Source organism: Balaenoptera physalus (genome assembly GCF_965194825.1).
Source record: "Balaenoptera physalus genome assembly, chromosome: 2".
Classification (NCBI taxonomy): Eukaryota; Metazoa; Chordata; class Mammalia; order Artiodactyla; family Balaenopteridae; genus Balaenoptera; species Balaenoptera physalus.
In genome coordinates this window covers 121,036,623-121,050,334 of record NC_138883.1, presented here as the reverse complement: position 1 = coordinate 121,050,334, position 13,712 = coordinate 121,036,623, and the positions used below count along the sequence as shown (strand labels likewise).

The 13,712-nt window shown below is 36.7% G+C and overlaps 1 protein-coding gene across 8 annotated transcripts in view; it reads right to left on the bottom strand.

Moving 5' to 3' along the window:
* NRG4 (neuregulin 4) overlaps positions 1-13,712 on the bottom strand; it is a 133,916-nt gene that overhangs the window by 111,549 nt on the left and 8,655 nt on the right. For 4 of the 8 annotated variants that reach the window (XM_082452715.1, XM_082452718.1, XM_082452711.1 and 1 more), the window contains one exon: positions 7,920-8,010. The gene's annotated coding sequence lies outside the window, so the exon portion shown is untranslated. The remainder of the gene's footprint in view (positions 1-7,919; positions 8,011-13,712) is intronic. The other 4 variants (XM_082452717.1, XM_082452712.1, XM_082452714.1 and 1 more) reach the window with 1 other exon arrangement.

The following is a 13,712-nucleotide window of genomic DNA, read 5'->3' as shown; positions in this document are numbered from 1 at the left end:
CCAACATCATTTTCATCATCTCTCCTCCATCTTTTCAAGATTCACAATTTTGCCCTAAAATCACTTGTATTGTATTTGTGTTTTATAGGAGTATTCAACAGTCATAAAAAGACTGGCCAACAATGCCTCTAAGCTAGACAAGGATGCATGCATGAGGGACAACCAATTTTATAAGTGGTTTGTTCATTAGTGAATGTTATTATAACTTTGGCTTCCCTTTGGAATCTTATAACCGTGGGAATTTAGATAATAGTCAGATAACTAGGGTACCTGTACTAAAAGAAGACCTGTGCAGTTTGAACAGATAATGGCATAAGATGAGGCCAGAGAGGGAGGCATCCACCTAGCAATGCTGCCTCTCATAGTGAAAGAAGATGGGCACGTGTACATCATATACGATTTAAGCCAGCAAACTTAACCATAAAAAGTAGATAGAGAATCACCTAGCAGACTTTATACAGTAGTCATAAAAGCCACCACTCCAATAATAATACATGCTTTAAAAAAGGAGTAATTTAAATCAAGAAAATCCCCAAGCTTTACACTCTGTTTCAAACTCTTTCTATAGAGTGTTCAAATCTTAGTAGAAATAGATCAGAAAGAGTTTTCATCAGTTGGTTAAAAATATCCTTATCATATATTTAAGAATTTCCCACTTAGATGTTAGCTTGCTAGTCTTACAATATTAGTAGTTTTTTGGCAGGACTGACTCAGGGTACATCAGGAAAGGAAAGCAAAATATTATGTATGAAACCAGCAAGTAAGAAAATCACAGTGGAGACCAATATATCTCAATACCCCAAAATCACTTCATGTATATTTAGATATGGTAATAATAGGATCTTCAGTGTCAGGCCTTTCCAGCTTATTCTAAAAATAATTTAAAAGCTTTTGTTTTCAGAATTTAATGTATTTTAAAAGAAACTTTCAGATTAAAATACTTTTTTAGGAAGTGAAAAAAATGATTTGGATCACATTTTGTCAATATGTGAACACAAATTAAAATGCTAGCTTTTCTTGAAGCCAAATATAATTTTTCTATAAAATACATCCAAAGAAATATGTCTGTTCTCCTTAATTCCATACTTACCTTTGGTTGGTGTTCAAGCATTTCCTTTTGATATAAAAAGCTGGCACACATGGCTATTACCACTAATTAATTTTAAGAAAGGCAAAAATAGAAAAGTACAATCACGAACCTCATATGGTTGAGTCAAAAACTGGAATAAAAAATTTTTCTGAAATGATGAACAAAAACATTTAAAAGGACACTGGAAGAAAAAGTACATGTTCTGATATAAAGGCTCTAGAGTAAAACATCATTTTGGAAGTAGTAAACATTTACTAGTAGTCAATGATGCAGAAATAAAAGATTGTCCCATACAAAAGTCAAGACTTACATTGAACCTGTTCTACTCCAGTCAGCAATTTCTTTCTGAAGACTTCTATTTGGTTGCAACAATTTTTAGCTTTTCTTGCTGTATACCTCAGCAGGAGAAACCAATTTCCAAAAGGTGTTCCCTAATTATATTAAATGTGCACGCTGAGCCATGCCAATATTCTATTCCAAAAAGTAAAAAATGTAACCTAAGTCACATATGGAGGAGATGCCTGTCAACAGTAACGCGTCAATAATGCAATTTATATGTGAATCAGGCTATTGTAAAAGTCTTTTTAAAAAAATCTTTTCCTCCAGGGATCAAACCCACGCTCCCTGCGTTCGAAGCACAGAGTCTTGACCACTGGACTGCTAGGGAAGTCCTGTGTCTGCTTCTTTCACTCAACATTATATATCTGAGGTTCATCCATATTGCCATATGCAGTTGTAGATTGTTCACTGCTGTATAGTGTTCTTTTATGTGAATATACCATTCAAAAATCCATTATCCATTGGAAAAGAAAATATTTTCCTCACTTCATATAACTATTTACTAATAAGACTTCATGCTAAAAATGAACCAACAAATAAAAACTATCCTTGAGGTTGCAGTATAGAAAAGAGACATTTATACTCCATCAGTTTAGGATGCTTTGGATTGTAGGCAACAGAGAACTCAGTTCACAACAGCATAAACAAATACGGATTCACTTTTCTCACAAGACAAAAAATCTTGAACTGGTGATTGCTAAGGTTGGTGTTTACTAATCAGTGGTGCTATCCATATCTTCAATATTTTTGCTCCACCATCCTGAGTGTATTTACTTTTAATATTCGTGTTTGTTGCCTAATGCTTTCAAGATGGTCACTGCAGCTCCAAGCACTCCAAGTATCACATCTAAGGTCAAAGCAAGAAAAAAGTTAACCCCAGCGCTGTCTGACCCTTTTATCAGAAAAAGGGAAAGCCTTCAATGAAGTCCCCTAGCAGGTTTATGGGCTAGAATTGTATTACATGACTACTGTAGCAGTAAAGAAGACTGGAAAATCAAATATTTAACTTCGCTAATTTTTATGGTAAAGGTAAGAAATGGGTATGGATTGGCCAGCCAACAGTGTCTGCCAGTCCTCAACTCAACATGCACACACATACTTCTTACACATGTGTTAAACACAACATACTCATCCTCTCTTCAAGGAAGACAACCCCACTATCTCATCCAATTACTGCATGACGCAGGATCTCTGGTTGATTTTCTGTCTTCTCTATCAAGTCCAAATATGACAACTCTTATCTGACCATTTGTATGGCTAAAAGAGAAGCTGTCTCTAAACCACTCCCCTCACATATATACAACGATGAAAAAGAAAGAACAGAGTGACCCCAGAAATATTCCATTAAGAAAGGGAGATAAGAGGAAGTACACAGTAGTCAACAATCCACAATCTATATCATATCTTCCTGGACAGAAATCACAGATTCCTGGGCAGGCAATAAAGTAGATCCCTTGGCCAGTCAATCTGACAGCGCCTACTTTAAGTCTCAGGAGGATGTGCTTTGTCATTGTTCTCTGCGGCCATATCTAAGGCAGGTTTTGAAGCAGATGTCTTTCCCAGGGGATCCACAGCTTTTGTAGCCTACTTCATACTGGTTTGACTTAGGGAGGAAAGGATGAGGATTGCTTGGAAGGTAAAGACAGTCACAACTAATTGCCAGCTTTGTACTGCAGGTTCCCTCAAAAACATATCAAGCTTCTGGTCTATCTGCTTCAGATCAATTCCTTGTGTGAGTAACCACACCCAAAAAACATTTCTAGAAATAATCTTTAGGCCTGGAGATTCTAATCTCTTAGCTGCTGACCTCTGAGCTCTCATAACAGACAAGGCAATTCTAACAATAGTCTTAGGTAAGAAGGTCCTACCCTTAATCCCTACAAAATTCCAAATTACAGGGCTCTTTTGTCAATTTAGAGTACAAGCTAAAGGCAGAATACCTCTATAGCAAAGCTATATTCTTCTGCCCTCTCTGCTTTCATGCTGAGGAGCACTAATTTGAGTTCACCCCCTTCTGTAGGATCCTACTGAAAAGCCACAAGGAGTCACCAATACAGCACAATATTCCAAATTCTTCCTTTCATTTCTCCTAACACTGCAGTCTCAGTTTGCATAGTCAGCCTTCCACAGAACAGCAGGTACAGATTAATCAAATGCTTTGCTACCGTATAACAAGGGTTACAACTTTCCTTATTTTTCTCCATAATAAGTCTGGAGGTAGGCAGTCCAAGATTGGAAGAGCTGTTCAACAATGTCCAGACTCCTTCAATCCTTCTCCTTCATGGTCCTCAGCTTGCTAGAATCAACTTTTCTCTCTCATACTTGTCATCTCATAGTTGCAAAGATGGCTGCTATATCTCCAGGCTTCATGTCTGCATTTAAGGCACAAAGAAGGGGGAAAGAGGAGAGTACCAGCCACCACTGTTCTCTTTATAAGGAAAGCAAAAGCCATCCCTGAACTTGGGAGCCTTCCCTTCATGATCACTGGCAAAGGAGAATGGGATTGTCATGACTGGCTTCAACTAGTCAGGATTTTTTGCTTGAAGCTGGGAACATTGCTGTCCCTAACAAAATGAAGGTAAGCAATAGGGAATGGGTATAAGGAAGGTCACTAAGAATATCTCCACACATAGACATTTACAGTTTTAAGAGAATGTTTGAAAAATGTAAAGCAATCTCTATTTGGTGAAATTTCAAGCAATATAACAGAAGCGGGGGGTAAGTTCCTCAGGCAGTGCTATAGAAATACACTTTAGGTAAAGAGATCTCTACTCAGGCATACCCGTCCTACTTAGGAGTCTATCCCTGAAATTAACACCCTTTAGTAACTCTGCTTTTCACAGACTCTTCCCTTCCTTCAATTCTGAACCCACAGATTCTCTAAAATACCCATGTTTATTCAACAGCTGTTTCTATGGCAGCAGAGCCCCTGGTGGAAGGGCACAGGGGTGGAGGCTATTTATAATGTAAGGACTGACAGTACATGCCAATAGCAGCTATTATTGATAAAATCCTTGAGGAATGTATAAAATAGATAAGTATTGTGAAAAACCAAAACAAGAAATATTCATGGTGCCTGCTGTTCACCAAGAAACCTCTTATAATTTGGTTTCCCATCTATATCCACCACCTGGAAGAAAATACACTGATCATACTGGTACAACCGGTTTTTGTAACAGTTTTAGCTCATTGTATTCGGTTGGCCAAAAAGGTCATTTGGGTTTTTCCATAAGATGTTACGGAAAACCCCGAACGAACTTTTTGGCCAATCCAATATTTAAATTAATTTGCTTTCTGGATTTACATATTAGGCTGATGAGGTCGTTAGACTAATTTAACCCTCTCTGGGACACTTACTGACCAGATCGGGTTTCTAAGACCACAAGACTGAGAGTTAGACCCTAGTAAACTCACTAAGGTTATACCACCCAATGTGGTCTTTTGAATAAAAGCAGCTGGCCTGCCCCAAGCAATAGCCCTTCACATCACTGAGTGTACTGGCATGAACTTCTTTAAAATATTTACAGAAGCAATAAATCAATTTTCATTCCATGTAGCAGCTCACAAGAGTCACTTTCTCTGATGTAAATTGTGCTACCTATAAATATACTCGAGTCACCAACCATTCAAAGTAAAATAGTCTCCAAGCAACCCTGAAATCACAATTTTTATGTATAAAAAGATATGTAGTGTAGGGGTTATGGGCATGGGCTCTGGAGCCAGAAGGCTAGAGTGCAAATCCTAGTTCCACATTAGAACATTCTACTATAGAATTGGGCAAAAATCTTTGTGTCAATTTTCCTCATCCATATGTGAGGCTTGAGGTAGTGGGGGACAGAATAATAGTGCCTACTTCAAAGAGTTGTCTGAAAATAAAATGAATTTACAAATATAAGGTGCCTGGAACACAAGAAGCACTCAACAGGTGTTAGCTATCATTATTCTTCACTGGAAAATCTAATACTATATGGTTGCATTTTATGCAAATGTAAAATGATTTGATAGTAAAGATTCACTTTATATGCAAAATATGAAATAACACAAAATCCCCCCCAATTAATAATTCATCAAGAATCACAGTTTCAAAGCTGGTTGGTAACTGACTTATAAACTCTTTTAAGCTACTGCCCACATGGCAATAGCAAACTTCCCATTCTTTGCTGCCAGGAATAGTCTTGAATTATGCATGTCTCCTACAAAAGGCTACAGCTCTATACAGAGATGTGAAGGAGATAAAAATCATAGCACTTCCCAACCCCACTGACCTCTCAGTGTTGATCCTGGTCTTCCTAGAGGTTTCCTATGTCCTTGGAGCCTAGAAACTCTACAATCAATATCCAAACGAATTAAGTCTCTGAACACTGCCCCAGAAAACTTTTCTTGAAATAAGGGGTCAGTCAGCCTGGTTATTTTTCACATTTATGTGCCCTTCTCAGACCTGGAGTAATTACCATCCCTTCCCATTTTCCTTAGTGTACATAGTTTTTTTTTAAACATCTTTATTGGAGTATAACTGCTTTACAATGGTGTGTTAGTTTCTGCTGTTTAACAAAGTGAATCAGCTATACATATACATATATCCCCATATCCCCTCCCTCTTGTGTCTCCCTCCCACCCTCCCTCACTGGTCAAGTTTAATACTTCCTTGCTCACAAAGAAATATTATCCTAAATGGCCCTGATTTTCCTTTAACCTATGTCTACTTTTCTCTCCTACTCAAATACTTCTTTCATTTCTGTTTTATTTACTCACCTCCATCAGCACAAGTCTTTTTTCCCTTTTGCATGTGACTGGCACATCTTCACTCTCAAACTCCCCCAACCACGCTCATTCTACACCCAATTCTTCAACTTCTGTCATTCTTTACCCTCTGCCCTATCCCCCATCTACTAGAGAGTCCATTTATTTGAGGAAAAACTCTTTTATCCAAATTTATTTTTCACTTTTCTGCAGTTTACTCTTTTTTAAAAATATTTATTTTATTTATTTATTTATTTGGTTGCACCGGGTCTTAGTTGCGGCACATGGCTCCCTTAGTTGCAGCTCACCAGCTACTTAGTTGTGGTAGGCAGGCTCCTCAGTTGTGGCTCGGGGGGGTCCTTGAGTTTTGGCTCGCTAGCTTCTTAGCTGCGCCACGCAGGCTCTTTAGTTGTGGCATGCGAACTCTTAGTTGCAGTGTGCATGTGGGATCTAGTTCCCTGACCAGGGATTGAACCCGGGCCCCCTGCATTGGGAATGCGGAGTCTTAACCACTGCACCACCAGGGAAGTCCCTCTGCAGTTTACTCTTAATAAAAATCTGGTTCCTCCTTAGATCACAAGGTACCTTTTCCAATATAACTTATTTAGTCCTTACTTTCTGCTCTTTCTCTGAATCGATGGGAAGAAGTGAAGAACAGCCTCTTCCTTGCTCACAAATGCCATTTTCAGATCATCACACTGTGGCCCACTCTCCATTGTTTGAAATCTCTACCTTATCTCACATTTCAGAGAGCCGTTCTCAACAATCCTATCTGAACACACTCATCTTTAAATTTATCCTCCCATCCTTCTCTCTAGTCTTGATAGAGATGATTCAATTTCTGTTGACAGTAACATATGTATTTGAAGAGCATTATATGAACCAGAAAAATTAAACATGTTAATGGTGATCACATGGTCAACAATGGAACAAACTGAATAAAACACATGACTACTTCTGTGCTCATAAAATAACTTTATAATTTTCTATAATACTCCTAAAGTCAAGTTCCACTAGTTCATATATTCTGTCATTAGAAATATATCATGTTAGCTACTGCCTTAGACATAAATCACCATATGTTTGTCAAAATAAACCGTAGCAACATAAAATTAGAAGGCCTTATGACAGATATATAAGCTATACTTGGCAGATGATCAGGCTACTTAGAAGACCTTCCAAAAAGAGGATTCTACAACTTCCTAAGGTAAATCATTCTAATCTTACACATCTTGAATTTCAAAAGCTTTGACTCTTCTTGTCTAAATTCCTCCTGCTGTTTTTCCTCTATAGAGATGGAAAAATGACAGGCACCATCCTCAGTAAGTCAGCATCTCAACTACTTGAAAAGCAATATCATCCCTTAGCCTTCACTTTTCTAAACTCAACAACTTTAACTATTTTCCAGACTCTTGTTCTCCAAGGCATTCTTAACCTTCTTTAATTCTATTCATATTACTTTTAAATTACAAAGACCAGACCAGCTTACAACTTTGTTGTTTTTAATATGTTTTTATGAATAGTTAACACATACTTGAACATGGTTCTATACACACACACCTTTCCAACTTTAGAATGGAGACCCAAGCTTCTGTAATTTAAAAGTTAAAGAACTTTCCATATTGTGGAGTCTACCACTATTGTCTCTTAGTTGAATTAAAACAATGATCTATGGCTATAGTTGACAAATTATGGCTCCACATATGGCCCCAAAACATTACAAAGAATGAGTTAACAAATAATTACTTACCTGATCTGTCCTTGGGTGAAAGTTTTTCTCCTAGATTGCAGAGTAGAGATGAAACTGGCTCTCACTTTATAGTTCACCTCTTTTTCTTCTGCTTTGATAGAAATTGTGGCCACCATAAAGAAAAATAAAAACAGAAAATATTTTATATAACAATTTTAGTAACACATGGAAGAGAAGGAAAGTAGAATCTGTTTACAAATTTTATGGGCTTTTTCTTTTACTTAGTAATACCCTCAAAGAACTTCATAATAAGTAACAGAAACTTTAATATTTTTAATTTCTCCTGCTTCTCCTTTTTTAAGCCTCAGGAAAACTATTTATTGTTAATACTTCTAAATACTAGCTGGATTAAGAGGGAAATAGAATTTTATTAGAAGATTATTGTATGGGAGTAAAAAAACCCTTTCAAACAGAGACTTTCGGGGGATGGCAAGGAATTTTACTTCTTTTTCTATGAAAGTTACTTTTTGTGTTATGTCTCCACCAAGAAAAAATTTTACATACAATATCATGGATAGAGAGTTAATAAGGATTGTCATTTCAATAAAGTGGTAACCTTCATGAGAAAGAAAGGGAAAAAGTGGTATACAATATGATCTATCTTCCACTTTAAAAGTTCCTTTTCCCAAAGAGCTTTACTTTATATGGCATGAAGAAGAAGGTCAAGGCTCAGAACACCTTAAGTATATAAAAGTGGCATATATGAATAATATAAATTTTTATATCAAGCCAATTATCAGAATGCATAATCAATCTCTCAGAAGTTTATGGTCTTTCTAGACCCATATGCTGAAAACTATAAAACATTGATAAAGAAAGCTGAAGATGATTCAAAGAAATGGAAAGATAGCCTGTGCTCTTCGAATGAAAGAATTAATATTGTTGAAATGGCCATACTTTCCAAAGCAATCTACAGATTTAATGTCTATCAAAATATCCATGACATTTTTCACAGAACTAGAACAAATAATCCTAAAATTTAAATGGAACCACAAAAGATTCAGAACTGCCAAAGCAATCCTGAGGAAAAAAAGAACAAAAGCTGGAGGTATAACCCTCCCAAACTTCAGACTATACTACAAGACTACAGCTATCAAAACAGCATGGGGGCTTCCCTGGTGGCACAGTGGTCGAGAATCTGCCTGCCAATGCAGGGGACACGGGTTCGAGCCCTGGTCTGGGAAGATCCCACAAGCCGTGGAGCAACTAGGCCTGTGAGCCACAACTACTGAGCCTGCACGTCTGGAGCCTGTGCTCCGCAACAAGAGAGGCCACGATAGTGAGAGGCCCACGCACCGCGATGAAGAGTGGCCCCCACTTGCCACAGCTAGAGAAAGCCCTCGCACAGAAACGAAGACCCAACACAGCCATAAATAAATAAATAAATAAATAAATAAAATTTAAAAATAAATAAAATAAAATAAATAAGTTAAAAAAAAAACATGGTTTTGGCACAAAAACAAGCACAAAGATCAATGGAACAGAATAGAGACTCCAGAAATAATCCCACTCACTTATGTTCAATTAATCTACAACAAAAGAGGCAAGAATATGGAATGGAGAAAAGACAGCCTCTTCAACAAATGGTGTTGGGAAAGCTTGATAGCTACATGTAAAACAATGAAATGAGAACATTCTCTCACACCATATACAAAAATAAACTCAAAATGGTTTACAGACCTAAATGTAAGATATGACACCATAAAATTCCTAGAAGGGAACATAAGTGAAACATTCTTTGACATAAATCATAGATCAGTCTCCCAAGGCAAAAGAAATAAAAGCAAAAATGAACAAATGGGACCTAATCAAACTTAAAAGATTTCGCACAGCAAAGGAAACCATCAACAAAATGAAAAGATAACCTATGGGATGGGAGAAAATACTTGCAAACAATGCAACCCACAAGGGGTTAATATTCAAAATATACAAACAGCTCACACAACTCAATATCAAAAAAACAAACAACTCAATCAAAAAATGGGCAGAAGACCAAAACAGACATTTTTCCAAAGAAGGCATACAGATGGCCAATAGGCACACGCAAAGATGCTCAACATCGCTAATTATTAGAGAAATGCAAATCAAACCCACCATGAGGTATCACCTCACATTAGTAGAATGGCTATCATCAATAAGTCTACAAATAATAAATGCTACGGAGGGTGTGGAGAAAAGGAAACACTCATACACCATTGGTGGGAATATAAATTGGTGCAACCACTATGGAAAACAGTATGGAGGTTCCTTAAAAAAACTAAAAACAGATCTACCATATGATCTGGCAATTCCACTCCTGGGTATATATCCAGGAAAAAAACGAAAACTCTAATTCAAAAAGATACATGCACCTCAGTGTTCACAGCAGCACTATTTAAAATAGTCAAGACATGGAAGCAACCTAAATGTCCATCAACAGATGAATGAATAAATAAATTGTGGAATATATATATATATATATATGTGTATATGTATATATACAATGTCATTAGAAAGAATGGAATATTGCCATTTGCAGCAACATGGATGGACCTAGAGAGTATTATGCTTCGTGAAATAAGTCAGAGAAAGACAAATACTAACTATCACTTATACATGGAATCTAAAAATAATACAAATGAATCTGTATACAAAACAGAAACAGACTCACAGACATAGAAAACAAACTTATGGTTACCAAAGGGGACAGGGAAAGGGTGAGGGACAAATTATAATGGATACAATAAGGATTTACTATACAGCACAGGGAATTATACCCAATATCTTATAATAATCCATAATGAAATATAATTTGCAAAAAACCAAAATCACTGTGCTGTACACACGAAACTAAGACAATATTGTAAAGCAATTATATTTCAATTAAAATAAATAAGTTTATGGTCTTTCTGTAGTCACAGGAATAATGAACATGAAAGGTTTAATAGTAGCATAGGACTTCCCTGGTGGCGCAGTGGTTAAGAATCCACCTGCCAATGCAGGGGGACACAGGTTCAAGCTCTGGTCCGGGAAGACCCACATGCCGTGGAGCAACTAAGCCCGTGCGCCACAACTACTGAGCCTGTGCTCTAGAGCCCGTGACAACTACTGAGCCCACGTGCCACAACTACTGAAGCCCACACGCCTAGAGCCCGTGCTCCACAACAAGAGAAGCCACTGCAATGAGAAGCCCACTCACTGCAACGAAGAGTAGCCCCTGCTCACTGCAACTAGAGAAAGCCCACACACAGCAACAAAGACCCAACACAGCCAAAAATAAATAAATAAATTTATTTTTTTCAAAAAAAGTAGCATAATTTTGCAACTACAAAATATCAAAAATTTATCTACCTTCAAATTTAATCATGCTAGTTTTTTTATTTTTTTCTGGTTCATTTTTAGTCTGTTAGATAAGTGAAAAATCAATTTTTCTTCTCTACATAAAAATAATCATAGAATCATAAAAATTTAGAGCTAGAAAGAAATTTAGAGAATTTCTAGATGTACCAAGTTCAATCCTCTCCAAATCAGAGACATTCATTTAATTGCCTTTTTCAAAGTTAAAGAATGAATTGGAGGTGAAACCCTGGAACCCAGAACGCTTTACCCACTACATAATAATTCCTCAAGCTTATTTAGCCACAACTTTGTGTGTGTATGTGAGGCAGTGACGCAGTAGGGTTGAACTCGAGGTCTCTGAAGCAGACTGTCCAGGTTTGAATCTTAGTTCCTCCATTTATTATCTGGGTGGTCTTGAGCAAATTACTTAATCCCACGGTGCCTCAGTTTTCTCATCTGTAAAATGAGATAACAACTATACCTTCCCAACAGGACTTATGAAAAAATTAATACAAATAAAGCTCACAAAATGATGTCTGACACATTGTAGGCATTTAACAAATGTCAGTAATCATTAGGAGTCCATCAATAAACACATGGACATGTACTTGCTAGGTTTTAAAATAGCCTAATTAGACTAGAATTGGAATACTAGATCATTTTTATGTTTTAAAATACATATACAATCACTGATATTTCATTTTGGCATATAAACAGTGCCCCCAAAACGGTTTCCTCATGAAGTACATGCAAAATTCCAGATATTAAACACATAATAAAGCTCACTTAATTTGAATACCATTCATTTAGTGATCACTTGAGCCCAGTGGTATACTCAGAATATGACACCCAAAGGGATCATTTTTTTTTCTAACACACCCTCCTCTACATGACAAAATTATTTTTAGTAATGACCGTGAAATGAAACAAATAATAATAGCCAGGAAAGAAACAGACAGTGAAAATTCTTTTACTCAACTCCACTTATATGCAAATATAAAATAAACATTATACTACAAAAAAGGAAAAATGCAACGCAATTAATGTTTCTGAAAAGAGGAAAAACTTAAACCTACATATTGTTTTGTGGAAGTACTAAATAATAACATTGCACCTCCTATTGATTCCTTCTTCAGTTTTGAAGTAAACATTAATAATTTTAAAAGAACAAATTTCAAAGTAAAAGATTTTTTGAATTTAATTATTCGGAAGAATAATTTCACATATTAACTAAATTTGTACTTACAAGCCAAAAATATTACACTTTGTTTCCCTCAAATGTTACATGCAAATGAAAACTCTAAGTGGTCATACAGAATGACAGCATTGAAGTAATCAAGTCTGTTTCTTCATCCTTATAGTCGTTATGCAATCATTGCTTAAGAATCTACTGTATAAATGCAAAGATATGGACCAAAGGGGCTGCAGACATGAACCGCACCTGAAGCCTTGAATTACCCTGAGTTTTTATGAATTTATTTGGAAAAATATCCGTGGAGCTGAGTCGTTTATTGAAGGCCAACTGTATAACTGGGAGTTCTCTGATTTAACTTCTATGTAGAATATGATATTTATTAAAGGATCAATAATTAAAATGCGCTAATTTGAAGCTTACATATACATTACTAAAACTTAACAGTAACTACAGTAATTGTTTAGAACCTAGATTCATAAGAAATTTTTCAGGGAGAAATATTTTATCACTGACATTGTTTAGAATTTCTGGTACATAGAAATTGCTGGTAATAAAAATTGGACAGACTTTTAGTGGGTTTATTATAGTTTAATTCCCTACAGACAAGGAGAATTTTTGTTGCCTACACCCCAAGTGATGCTCTCATTGCCCCCACTCTTGGCATGCCACCGCTCAAGGTGAAATCTGCCACTGAGGTACTATCCTTGAAGATGGGCTTGCTACCTTAAACGTATTTAAGCTACTTATGAGAAAACGTTTTTAAAAAGAATGTTAATTGAGGACCTATTCAGTGCACGGTACTGTGCTTTGTTTTATCCACATAGAATGTAAGCACATGAATTTTGCTAATTACAAGTCAATCACATTTATTCATTAAAGCCCTCTCAGCAGAATTTTTTTTTTTAGTTTATTTATTATGTATTTATTATTTATTTTTGGCTGTGTTGGGTCTTCGTTTCTGTGCGAGGGCTTTCTCTAGTTGCGGCAAGCGGGGGCCACTCTTCATCGCGGTGCGCGGGCCTTTCACTATCGCGGCCTCTCTTGTTGCGGAGCACAGGCTCCAGACGCGCAGGCTCAGTAATTGTGGCTCACGGGCCCAGTTGCTCCGCGGCATGTGGGATCTTCCCAGACCAGGGCTCGAACCCGTGTCCCCTGCATTGGCAGGCAGATTCTCAACCACTGCGCCACCAGGGAAGCCCCAGAATTTTTTAAAGCTATTTTGTTAGCAGTTATTATGTATACTTAAATTTTTAAATAATTATCAGAGTCACATAGATTCC